Below are 10799 nucleotides of genomic sequence, written 5' to 3'. Positions count from 1 at the left end.
GAGAGAGAGAGCCTGTGCATGTCAAATTATCGGGTGAACAAGTAATCTTTGGGGTACTGCAAGTCTCTGTCTCTATTGATGCTTGCTGCACACTTGACTGCTCAGTGAGGGGTGCTGATGCTTTTTTGCTGGTGAGGGAGTGGGGTCATTGCTTTGCTACTGCTCATGTGTGGGAGGGGGAGCTGGGGGGCTTTGGGATTCTATCATTTAACTGTTATTCATTCTTTGGGGCATTCTTCTGATTTCATGGATGTTTGCGAAGAAAAAGAATTTCAGGCTGTATATTGTATACATTTCTCTGACATTAAATGTACCTATTGAACCACAGAATCAGGTCCTTCGGTCTAATTAGTCCATGTCGAATCATTTAAAATGCCTAGTCCCATCAACCTGCATCCGGACCATAGACCTCCATGTACCTATCCAAACTTATCTGAAACATTGAAATGAAAATTATATCCACCACTTGTGCTGGCAGCTCATTCCACATTCTCACAACCTTCTGAGTGAAGAAGTTGCTCCTCATGTTCCCCTTAAACATTTCACCTTTTACCCTTAACCTGTGACCTCCATTTGTAGTCTCACTCACCCTCAGTGGAAAAAGCCAGCTTGCATTTACCCTACAACACACATCAAAGTTGCTGGTGAATGCAGCAGGCCAGGCAGCATCTATAGGAAGAGGCGCAGTCGACGTTTCAGGCCGAGACCCTTCGTCAGGACTAACTGAAAGAGGAGCTAGTAAGAGATTTGAAAGTGTTGTTTGCATTTACCCTATCTACACTCTTCATAATTTTGTATACCTCAATCAAATCTCCCTTCAATCTTCTACGTTCTGGGTAATAAAGTTCTAATCTATTCAATTTTTCATTATAACTCAGCTCCTCCATTCCTGGCAACATCCTTGTAAATTTTCTCTGTACTCTTTCAATTTTATCTACATCTCTCTTGTTGGTAGGTGACCAAAACTGTACACAATACTCCAAATTAGGCCTCACCAACTTCTTATGCAATTTCAACACAACGTCCCAATGCCTGTACTCATTACATTGATAGATGAAGGCCAATGTGCCAAAAGCTTTCTTTATGACCCTTTCTATCTGTGACACCACTTTCAATGAATTGTATTCCCAGATCCTTTTGTTCTACTGCAATCCTCAGTGCCCAGCCACTGTGTAAGACCTACCCTGGTTGGTCCTCCCAAAGTGCATTACCTAGCACTTGTTTGCATTAAATTCCATCTGCTATTTTTCAGCCCCTTTTTCTAGCTGGACCAGATCCTACTCCAAGCCATGATAGTCTTCCTTGCTGTCCACCACAGCCCCAAATCTTGGTGTCATCTACAATTTTGCTGACTCAGTTAACCACATTATCATCCAGATTGTTAATATAGATGACAAACAACAACAGACCCAGCACTGAACCCCGTGGCACTCCGCTAGTCAGGCTTTCATTCAGAGAAGCAACCATCTACTTCCACTCAACACACATCAAAGTTGCTGGTGAACGCAGCAGGCCAGGCAGCATCTCTAGGAAGAGGTACAGTCGATGTTTTGGGCCGAGACCCTTCGTCAGGACTAACTGAAAGAGGAGCTAGTAAGAGATTTGAAAGTGGGAGTGGGAGGGGGAGGGGAGATCCAAAATGATAGGAGAAGACAGGAGGGGGAGGGATGGAGCCAAGAGCTAGACAGTTGATTGGCAAAAGGGATATGAGAGGATCATGGGACAGGAGGCCCAGGGAGAAAGAAAAGGGGGAGGCGGGAAAAAACCCAGAGGATGGGCAAGGGGTATAGTGAGAGGGACAGAGGGAGGAAAAGGAGAGAGAGAGAGAAAGAATGTGTGTATATAAATAAATAACGGATGGGGTACGAGGGGGAGGTGGGGCATTAGCGGAAGTTAGAGAAGTCGATATTCATGCCATCAGGTTGGAGGCTACCCAGACGGAATATAAGGTGTTGTTCCTCCAACCTGAGTGTGGCTTCATCTTTACAGTAGAGGAGGCCGTGGATAGACATATCAGAATGGGAATGGGACGTGGAATTAAAATGTGTGGCCACTGGGAGATCCTGCTTTCTCTGGTGGACAGAGCGTAGGTGTTCAGCGAAACGATCTCCCAGTCTGCATCGGGTCTCGCCAATATACAGGTATAGAAGGCCACATCGGGAGCACCAGACACAGTATATCACTGACTGGGAGATTGTTTCGCTGAACACCTACGCTCTGTCCGCCAGAGAAAGCTGGATCTCCCAGTGGCCACACATTTTAATTCCACGTCCCATCCCCATTCTGATATGGCTATCCACGACCTCCTCTGCTGTAAAGATGAAGCCACACTCAGGTTGGAGGAACAACACCTTATATTCCGTCTGGGTAGCCTCCAACCTGATGGCATGAACATTGACTTCTCTAACTTCTGCTAATGCCCCACCTCCCCCTCATACCCCATCCGTTATTTATATATACACACATTCTTTCATTCTTTCTCTCTCTCTCTCTCTCTCTCTCTCCTTTTTCTTCCTCTGTCCCTCTCACTATACCCCTTGCCCATCCTCTGGGTCCCCCCCCCACTTTTCTTTCTCCCTGGGCCTCCTGTCCCATGATCCTCTCATATCCCTTCTGCCAATCAACTGTCCAGCTCTTGGCTCGATCTCTCCCCTTCCTGTCTTCTCCTATCATTTTGGATCTCCCCCTCCCCCTCCCACTTTCAAATCTCTTACTAGCTCCTCTTTCAGTTAGTCCTGACGAAAGGTCTCAGCCTGAAACTTTGACTGTACCTCTTCCTAGAGATGCTGCCTGGCCTGCTGCATTCACCAGCAACTTTGATGTGTGTTGCTTGAATTTCCAGCATCTGCAGAATTCCTCGTATCTACTTCCACTCTCTGGCTTCTCCTGCAAAGTCAATGTCTGATCTAATTTACTACCTCATCTTGAATGCCAAACTGAACCTTCTTGACCAACCTTCCCTGTGGGTCCTTGTCAAACGCCTTGATGAAGTCCATGTGGACAACATCCACTGCCTTCCCTTCATCAACTTTCCTGATAACTTGCCTGAAAAACTTTATAAGGTTGTTTAGACACGGCCTACTACACACAAAGTCATGCTGACTATCCTTAATCAGACATGTCTAACCAAATATTCATATATCCAGTCCAGTTGAATACCGACCAAAAACTTTCCCACTTCTGATGTCAGGCTCACCCACCTATAATTTCCCAGTTTATTCTTAGAGCCTTCCTTAAGCAACAAAACAGCTTTAGCTATCCTCCAATCCTCCAGTACTTTATCTGTCGCTAAGGATGATTTAAATATCTCTGCTAATGCCCTTGTAATTTCTGCACTTGCCTCCCATGGGGTCCGAGTGAACGCCTTGTCAGACCCTGGTGATTTATCCACCCCTATTTGCCTCAAGACAGCAAACATCTCCTCCTCTGTAATCTGTATTGGGTCCATGACCTCCCTGCTTGCTTCCCCCGCAATGAAGCCATATGAAAACGAGTTAGGAAAGGTACTAGATGATGCCACAATGGCCTCTATGCTAAACACCTTGGACCATTGCCCAACAGAGGACAAACAGGTGTGGGTGCCAACCTCCGTACTTCTGTTGGGAAGCATATTGGACCAAGGAAGGACCATGCTGCTCGAAGGAAGCGTGGAAGTTTCAAACTACAACTACAACAGTTTTTGTAGGCAAGATATTTGAGAAAGCTTCTGATATGTTAAACAGGCAGTTACTTGCAAAATGTGTCTTGGTTTTAAGCTGGAACAGATTTCGAGGAAAGTTGCAAGCATTCGGCTTTTCCAGAACTTACTTTGCGTGCATTAAAGTTATTACATGAACTTAAAGTGGGAGACAAAAAGCTGCTTGTAAAAGTAGATGCAATGACCAAAGCCCAGCTGGATGAATGGAAGATCAAAAAGAAAGGATTCAATGGAGATAAGAAAGCAAAGGATTCATCAGATGATGTTGTGAATGAGGAAACCAAGAGGTGAGATCGAATTGTAAAGGAAGCAGTAGAAGGGTTAATAAGAGAATACTCCAGTGTAATAAATGGACCTTTCCAAGATCAAGGTGCACAAACTAGAAGAAAAAGGAGGAACAAGATGGAGAGTAAGAATGTGAATGAGAAAGAGAATGGTGTGAAAGAGAGAAGGAACGTGACGAGGTAAAAGAAAGGGATTGAAGTAGATCCAGAGAGAGAAAAGAAGAAGAGAGATGTCCAGAGCTATCAGAACCACTTCATACAGTCTTAGAGTCAACTCGTACAACCACCACGGAGGAAGCCCCTGAACCTGAGTGTGTTTCACAGCCAGAAGTCTCACCTGCCAACCAGAGTGATCTCCCTTGTCAGGAAAGACAATTATCCTACAAGAGTAAGTAAGAAATCCTCCACAGTGATTAAGTCTTTAGTTAATTTAAAATTTACTCTGCTGTGGACGTCTGTATATAGTGTTGTATTATGTAGTATACTGTTATATAGTTGAGATGGATTCACTATTGAGTTGGAGTTTATAGCTAATCAGGGAGTAGTGTTGTATATTTACTATTTCAATAATATTTGAGTAATCATGTATATATATTGTTTGAGTAAGCATTTTTGTTTGTTTAAATAATTATGGGTTATATGTAAAACACATTAATTGTTTATGTTATCACACTACCAACATCTCCCTTAAAGTTAAGATGAAGCTGCACCCGCAATTCTGACTACCTTGTCTTCTTGGAATTAATTTAATGTTTTGAAGTTACAAAACGTAACAGGGAAGAAACTGTAAAAAATTTGAGGGAGTGGCTGAAAGATCATTTGTAAAAGCAGGGACTAATCAAAGAGCCAATGTGGCTTTATCAAGGGCAGATCCTGGCTGATTAATTTGAAAATTTTCTTGAGGTAACAGAGTATATTAGTGAAGGCAGGGCAGTAGATGTGATTTACTTGGACTTTAGTAAAGCCCTTGGCACAGTCCCAAATAGGAAATTAGATAGGAAAGGCTTAAGAGATATGGACTGAAGGCGGGCACATGGGACTTGGTAAGCATGGACAAGTTGACCTGAACAGCCTGTTTCTCTGCTGTATAGTTCTATAAATCCATTAATCTATGAGGGGTGCTAGGACTCTTGTTTGTAATATATGTGAATGACCTGGATAATGCATTACGGTTAGGGTTTCTCCAGTCCGGCCGAAGGGTCTTGGCCTGAAACATCAACTATACTTTTTTCCATAGATGCTGCCTGGCCTGCTGAGTTCCTCCAGCATTTTGTGTGTGTTGCTTGGATAATGTGGATGTAGGAGGCATGATCAGTAAGCCTGTAGGTGAAACAAAAATTGGCAAAATGATTCATAGGGTGGGAGGCAAGCTTAGGCTGATGTGTGAAATTTTGGAATTCTCATCCTCAAAAGCCTCACAGTACCAGCATCTTCTTTAACACAGATTCATACTAAGCAAAGTGGTGTAAAGTTACTATGAAAAAGAAGGAACGTGAAGTTCAGGCTGTAATCAAATTAGCTCTGACGCTAAGGAATGGTGTAACAGATTTGAAGGGCTATGTGGCCCCCTCCTCCTCCTGATTTGTACCCTTATATGAGAGTGGTAATGGTAGCTTTATAAGACCATATAGGAGCAGAATTAGGCCAATTGGCCCATTGGGTTTGCTCGACCATTTCATCAGTCTCTGCCTTTGGGTTCATCAGATGCATGGAAAGGGGGAGCTTTCTACCTGTGCTGCTCTGGCTTGCTTGTGTTCCTAGACAGCTATGGTCGACTGACCAACGGAGGCCTCCACCTATTGGTGAGTTTGTAATTACCAAGAGTTACTACTTTTGAGTGGTTGAGGAACTAAGCTTACAGAAGGTATTGATGGAAATTGCTGGTTTTCTTTCATCAGGTAAAACTGCTTAAAACAAAGGATAACATCTTCCATTTTGCAGTGATGTCAAAGAGTTTGAAGATAGCTACCATTTTCTCGATGTAGCACTCCAAAAGCCTCAGCATGGTACAGTTTTGGTGGATTCTTGTTTCTCTTATAGTCTTTGTTGCATGTACTCTAATAGTTCATCGTTTGTGAGTTCTTCACAATGAGATTCCAATAATTTTTGAATATTGATCTACTTCAAATCAGCCTTATAGGCTGACTTGATGATGTATTCACAAAAATTTGTAAATTTGTCTGGTCAAGATTTCTTCCACATACAAATCATTGGTGCACGGGTACATCATCACAGGAGATACTGATGTAGTCTATAGTTCTTGTACTTCAGAATTGATGGCTTTATAGCCAAGTTTGCAAATGATATGAAGATAGGTGGAGGGGGATGGTAGTGTTGAGGAAGCAAGGAGACTGCAGAAGAACTTAGACAGATTAGGAGAATGAGCAAAGAAAAGGTATATGGAATACACTATCAGGAAGTGTATGATCATGCACTTTTGTAGAAGGAATAAAAGTGTAGACTATTTTCTAAACTGGGAGAAAATTCAAAAATCAGTGGTGCAAAGGGAATTGGAAGTCCTTGTGTGCAGGATTCCCAAAGGTTAACTTGCAGGTTGAGTCAGTCGTGAGGAAGGCAAATGCAATTTTAGCATTCATTTTGAGAGGACTAGAATATAAAATCAAGGATACAATGCTCACAATGTGTTGGAGGAGCTCAGCAGGGCAGACAGCATCTTTAGATGGGAATAAACAGTCGACATTTTGGGCCAAGACCCTTCGTTAGGTCTAGATTTCCAGCATCTGCAGTACCTCTTGTGTTGAAGATGTAATCCTGAGGTTTATAAGGCAATGGTGAGCCATCACTTGGAGTACTGTGAGCAGTTTTCGGCCTCTTATCTAAGAAAAGATGTGCTGACATTGGAGAAGGTTCATGAAACTGATTCCAGGATTGAAAGCCATATCATATGAGAAGCGTTTGATGGCTCTAAGCCTGTACTTGCTGGGATTTAGAAGAATGGGGGGGGGCCCTCATTGAAACTTATCCAATGCTGAAAGGCATCGACAGAGTGGATGTGAAGAGGATGTTTTCTGTGGTGGGAATCTACCACCAGAAGGCACAATCTCAGAATAGAGATCCATGTACATCCACTTACAACAGAGATGAGAAGGAATTTCTTTTGCCAGAGAGTGGGGAATCTATGGCATTCATTGCCTTGGGCAGCAATGAAGGCCAGGACATTGAGTGTATTTAAGATGGAAGTTGATAGGTTCTTGATGTCAGGGCATGAAACGTTACAGGGAGAAGGCAGGAGAATGGGGTTGAGAAGGAAATGGATCAGACATGATAAAATGGAGGTGCAGACTCGATGGGTTGAATGGGCTAATTCTGCTCCAATGTCTTAAGGGTCTTTTTTTAGGTTTCTTGGATAGTGGGTTTGTTATTGCTGCTTGATTCTGAAATGATGGCCTCTCCTTGCACCGCAGGTTGTAAGCCTTGAATGTAGTGGTAGCAGGTGTTGCACGTACAGGATGCAGTTAGGCTTCAGGAGGACCAAAATTTTGCTAAGTGAATAGGTAGATGTAAAAACAAATGAGGTAACCTATTCTAGGACCATGCGATCATAAGATATAGGAGTAGAATTAGGCCATTTGTCCCACTGAGTCTGCTCCACCATTTCATCATGGCTGATCCAATTTTCTTTTCAGCTCCAAACTCCTGCCTTCCCCCCATATCCCTTCATGCCCTGACTAATCAACAATCTATCAACATCTGCCTTAAAAATACATAAAGATTTGGCATCCACAGCTGCTTGTGGCAATGAATTCCACAGATTCACCACTCTCTGGCTAAAGAAATTCCTCTCATCTCCTTTCTAATAGGTTGCTCCTCTATTCTGAGGCTGTGTCCTCTGGTCTTAAACTCTCTCACCATTGGAAATATCCTCTCCACTTCCACTCTATCAAGGCCTGTCACTATTTGATACATTTCAATTAGGTCATCCCTCATTCTTCAGAATTCCAGTGAATACAGTCCCAGAGCCACCAAGTGGGCTTCATATGACAAGGCATTCAATCCTGGAACCATTTTTGTGAACCTCCTTTGAACCTATTTCCTTGCTTTTCCAGTCCTCATCACAAACTCAGCCTGAAAGTTAACTTTTAGGGAATCCTGTACAAGGACTTCCAAGTCCCTTTGCATCTCAGTATTTTGCATTTTCTCACCATTTAGAAACCTTCCACAAAAGTGCATGACCATATACTTACTGACACTATATTCCGTCTGCCGCTCCTTTGCCCATTCTCCTAATCTGTCTAAGTCCTTGCATAGCTTCTCTACTTCCTCAAAACTACCTGCCCCTTCTCCTATCTTCGTATCATCTGCAAACTTTACAACAAAGCCATCAATTCCATCATCCAAATCATTGACATATAATGTAAAAAGAATCAGTCTCAACGCAGACTCTTGGGAAACACTACTAGTCACCAGCAGACAACCAGAAAAGGCTCCTTTTATTCCCGCTCACTGCTTCCTGCCAATCAGCCACTGCTTTATCCATGCTAGAATCTTTCATGTAATACCATGGGCTTTTAGCTTGTTAAGCAGCCTCATATGTGGCACTTTGTCAAAGGTCTTCTGAAAGTCCAAGTACACAACATAAACTGATTCTCCTTTGTGTATCCTGCTTGTTATTTCTTCAAAGAATTCCAACAGATTTATCAGGTAAGATTTTCCATTGAGGAAGCCAAACCGACCATGGCAGATTTTATTGTGTGCCTCCAAGTATTCCAAAACCACATCCTTAACAATTGAGTCCAACATCTTCCCAACCACAGAGGCTTACACTTTCCTTCTTCTGCCTCTCACCCTTCTGGAGGTACATTTGCAATTTTTGTGTCATCTGGAACCATTCCAGAATCCAGTGATTCTTGAAACATCATTACAAATGCCTACAAAATCTCTTTAGCCACATATTTCAGAACCTTGGGATGTACACTATCTGGTCCAGGTGACTTTTAAAGCTCTTTTAAATCGAGGCTTAAAACTTTTATTTTTGCTGTAGCTTTTAATTAGACTCTCCTACACTGTAACTTCTATTTATCATTTCTAGAAACATAGAAAACCTATACCACAATACAGGCTCTTCGGCCCACAAAGCTGTGCTGAACATGTACTTACCTTAGAAATTACCTAGGGTTACCCATAGCCCTCTATTTTTCTAAGCTCTATGTACCTATCCAGGAGTCCCTTATAAGACCCTATCGTATCCGCCTCCACCACTGTCACTGGCAGCCCATTCCATGCACTCACCACTCTCCGTGTAAAAAAACTTACCCCGACATCTCCTCTGTACTTACTTCCAAATACCTTAAAACTGTGCCCTCTTGTGCTAGCCATTTCAGCCCTGGGTAAAAGCCTCTGATTATCCACATGATCAATACCTTTCTTCATCTTATACACTTCTATCACGTCACCTCTTATCTTCCGCTGCTCCAAGGAGAAAAGGCCGAGTTCACTCAACCTATTCTCATAAGGCATGCTCCCCAATTCAGGCAACATCCTTGTAAATCTCCTCTGCACCCTTTTGATGGTTTCCACATCCTTCCTGTAGTGAGGCAACCAGAGCTGAGCACAGTACTCCAAGTAGTGTCTGACCAGAGTCCTATATAGCTCCAACATTACCTCTTGGCTCCTAAACCCAATCCCATGATTGATGAAGACTTTTAACTACGAGTCAAACTGTGCAGCAGCTTTGAGTGTCCTATGGATTCGGACTCCAAGATCCCTCTGATCCTCCACACTGCCAATACTTTAACACTATATTCACCTAACCCTAACCCTAATACTATATTCTGCCGTCATACATGACTTACAAAAATGAACCGCCTCACACTTACCTGGGTTGAACTCCATCTGCCACTTCTCAGCTCAGTTTTGCATCCTATTGATGTCCCGCTGTAACCTCTGACAGCCCTCCACACTATCCACAACACCCTAACCTTTGTGTTATCAGCAAATTTACGAACCCATCCCTCCACTTCCTCATCCAGGTCATTTATAAAAATCACGAAGAAAAGGCGTCCCAGAACAGATCCCTCAGGCACACCACTGGTCACTGACCTCCTTGCAGAATATGACCCGTCTACAACCACTCTTTGCCTTCTGTGGGCAAGCCAGTTCTGGATCCACAAAGCAATGTCCCCCAGGATCCCATGCCTCCAAGGGGATATTCCTATTTTTTGTATGATTGCATATTCTTATATATTGTCTGAAATTTGATGTTTGATTTTTATATCTTGTTCTATTTAAAGCACTTTGAACTGCACTGTGTTTGAAAAGTGCTATACAAATAAACTTTCTTGCTTATCTGCTTTCAGACTTACCAGTTTCCCAAGAACCTTCTCCCTAGTAATGACAACTTCACACACTTCTGTCCGCTGACACTCTCATACTTCCGGCATACTGCTAGTCTTCCACAATGAAAACTGATGCAAAATACTTATTCAGTTCGTCCGCCATTTCCTTATCTCCCATTAGTACCTCTCCAACATCATTTTCCAGTGGTCTGATTTCCACTTTTTCACACCTTATGTATCTGAAGAAACTTTTGGTATTCTCTTTAATATTATTGGCTAGCTTACTTGTGTATTTCAACTTTAGCTTCTTAATGACATGTTTTTAATAGCTCACTGATCCTCTAACCTCCCACTAATTTTTGCTTTATTATATGCCCTCTCTTTGGCTTGTATGTTGGCCTTGACTTCTCTTGTTAGCTACAGTTGTGTCATCTGGCCTTTAGAATACCACTTCTTCTTTGGAATGTATATATCCTGTGCCTTCCAATTTGTTTCCAGAAATTCTAGCCATTGCTGCTTTGC

This window comes from Mobula hypostoma, chromosome 13 (assembly GCF_963921235.1).
Source record: "Mobula hypostoma chromosome 13, sMobHyp1.1, whole genome shotgun sequence".
NCBI lineage: Eukaryota > Metazoa > Chordata > Chondrichthyes > Myliobatiformes > Myliobatidae > Mobula > Mobula hypostoma.
This window is presented reverse-complemented; position numbering follows the sequence as displayed.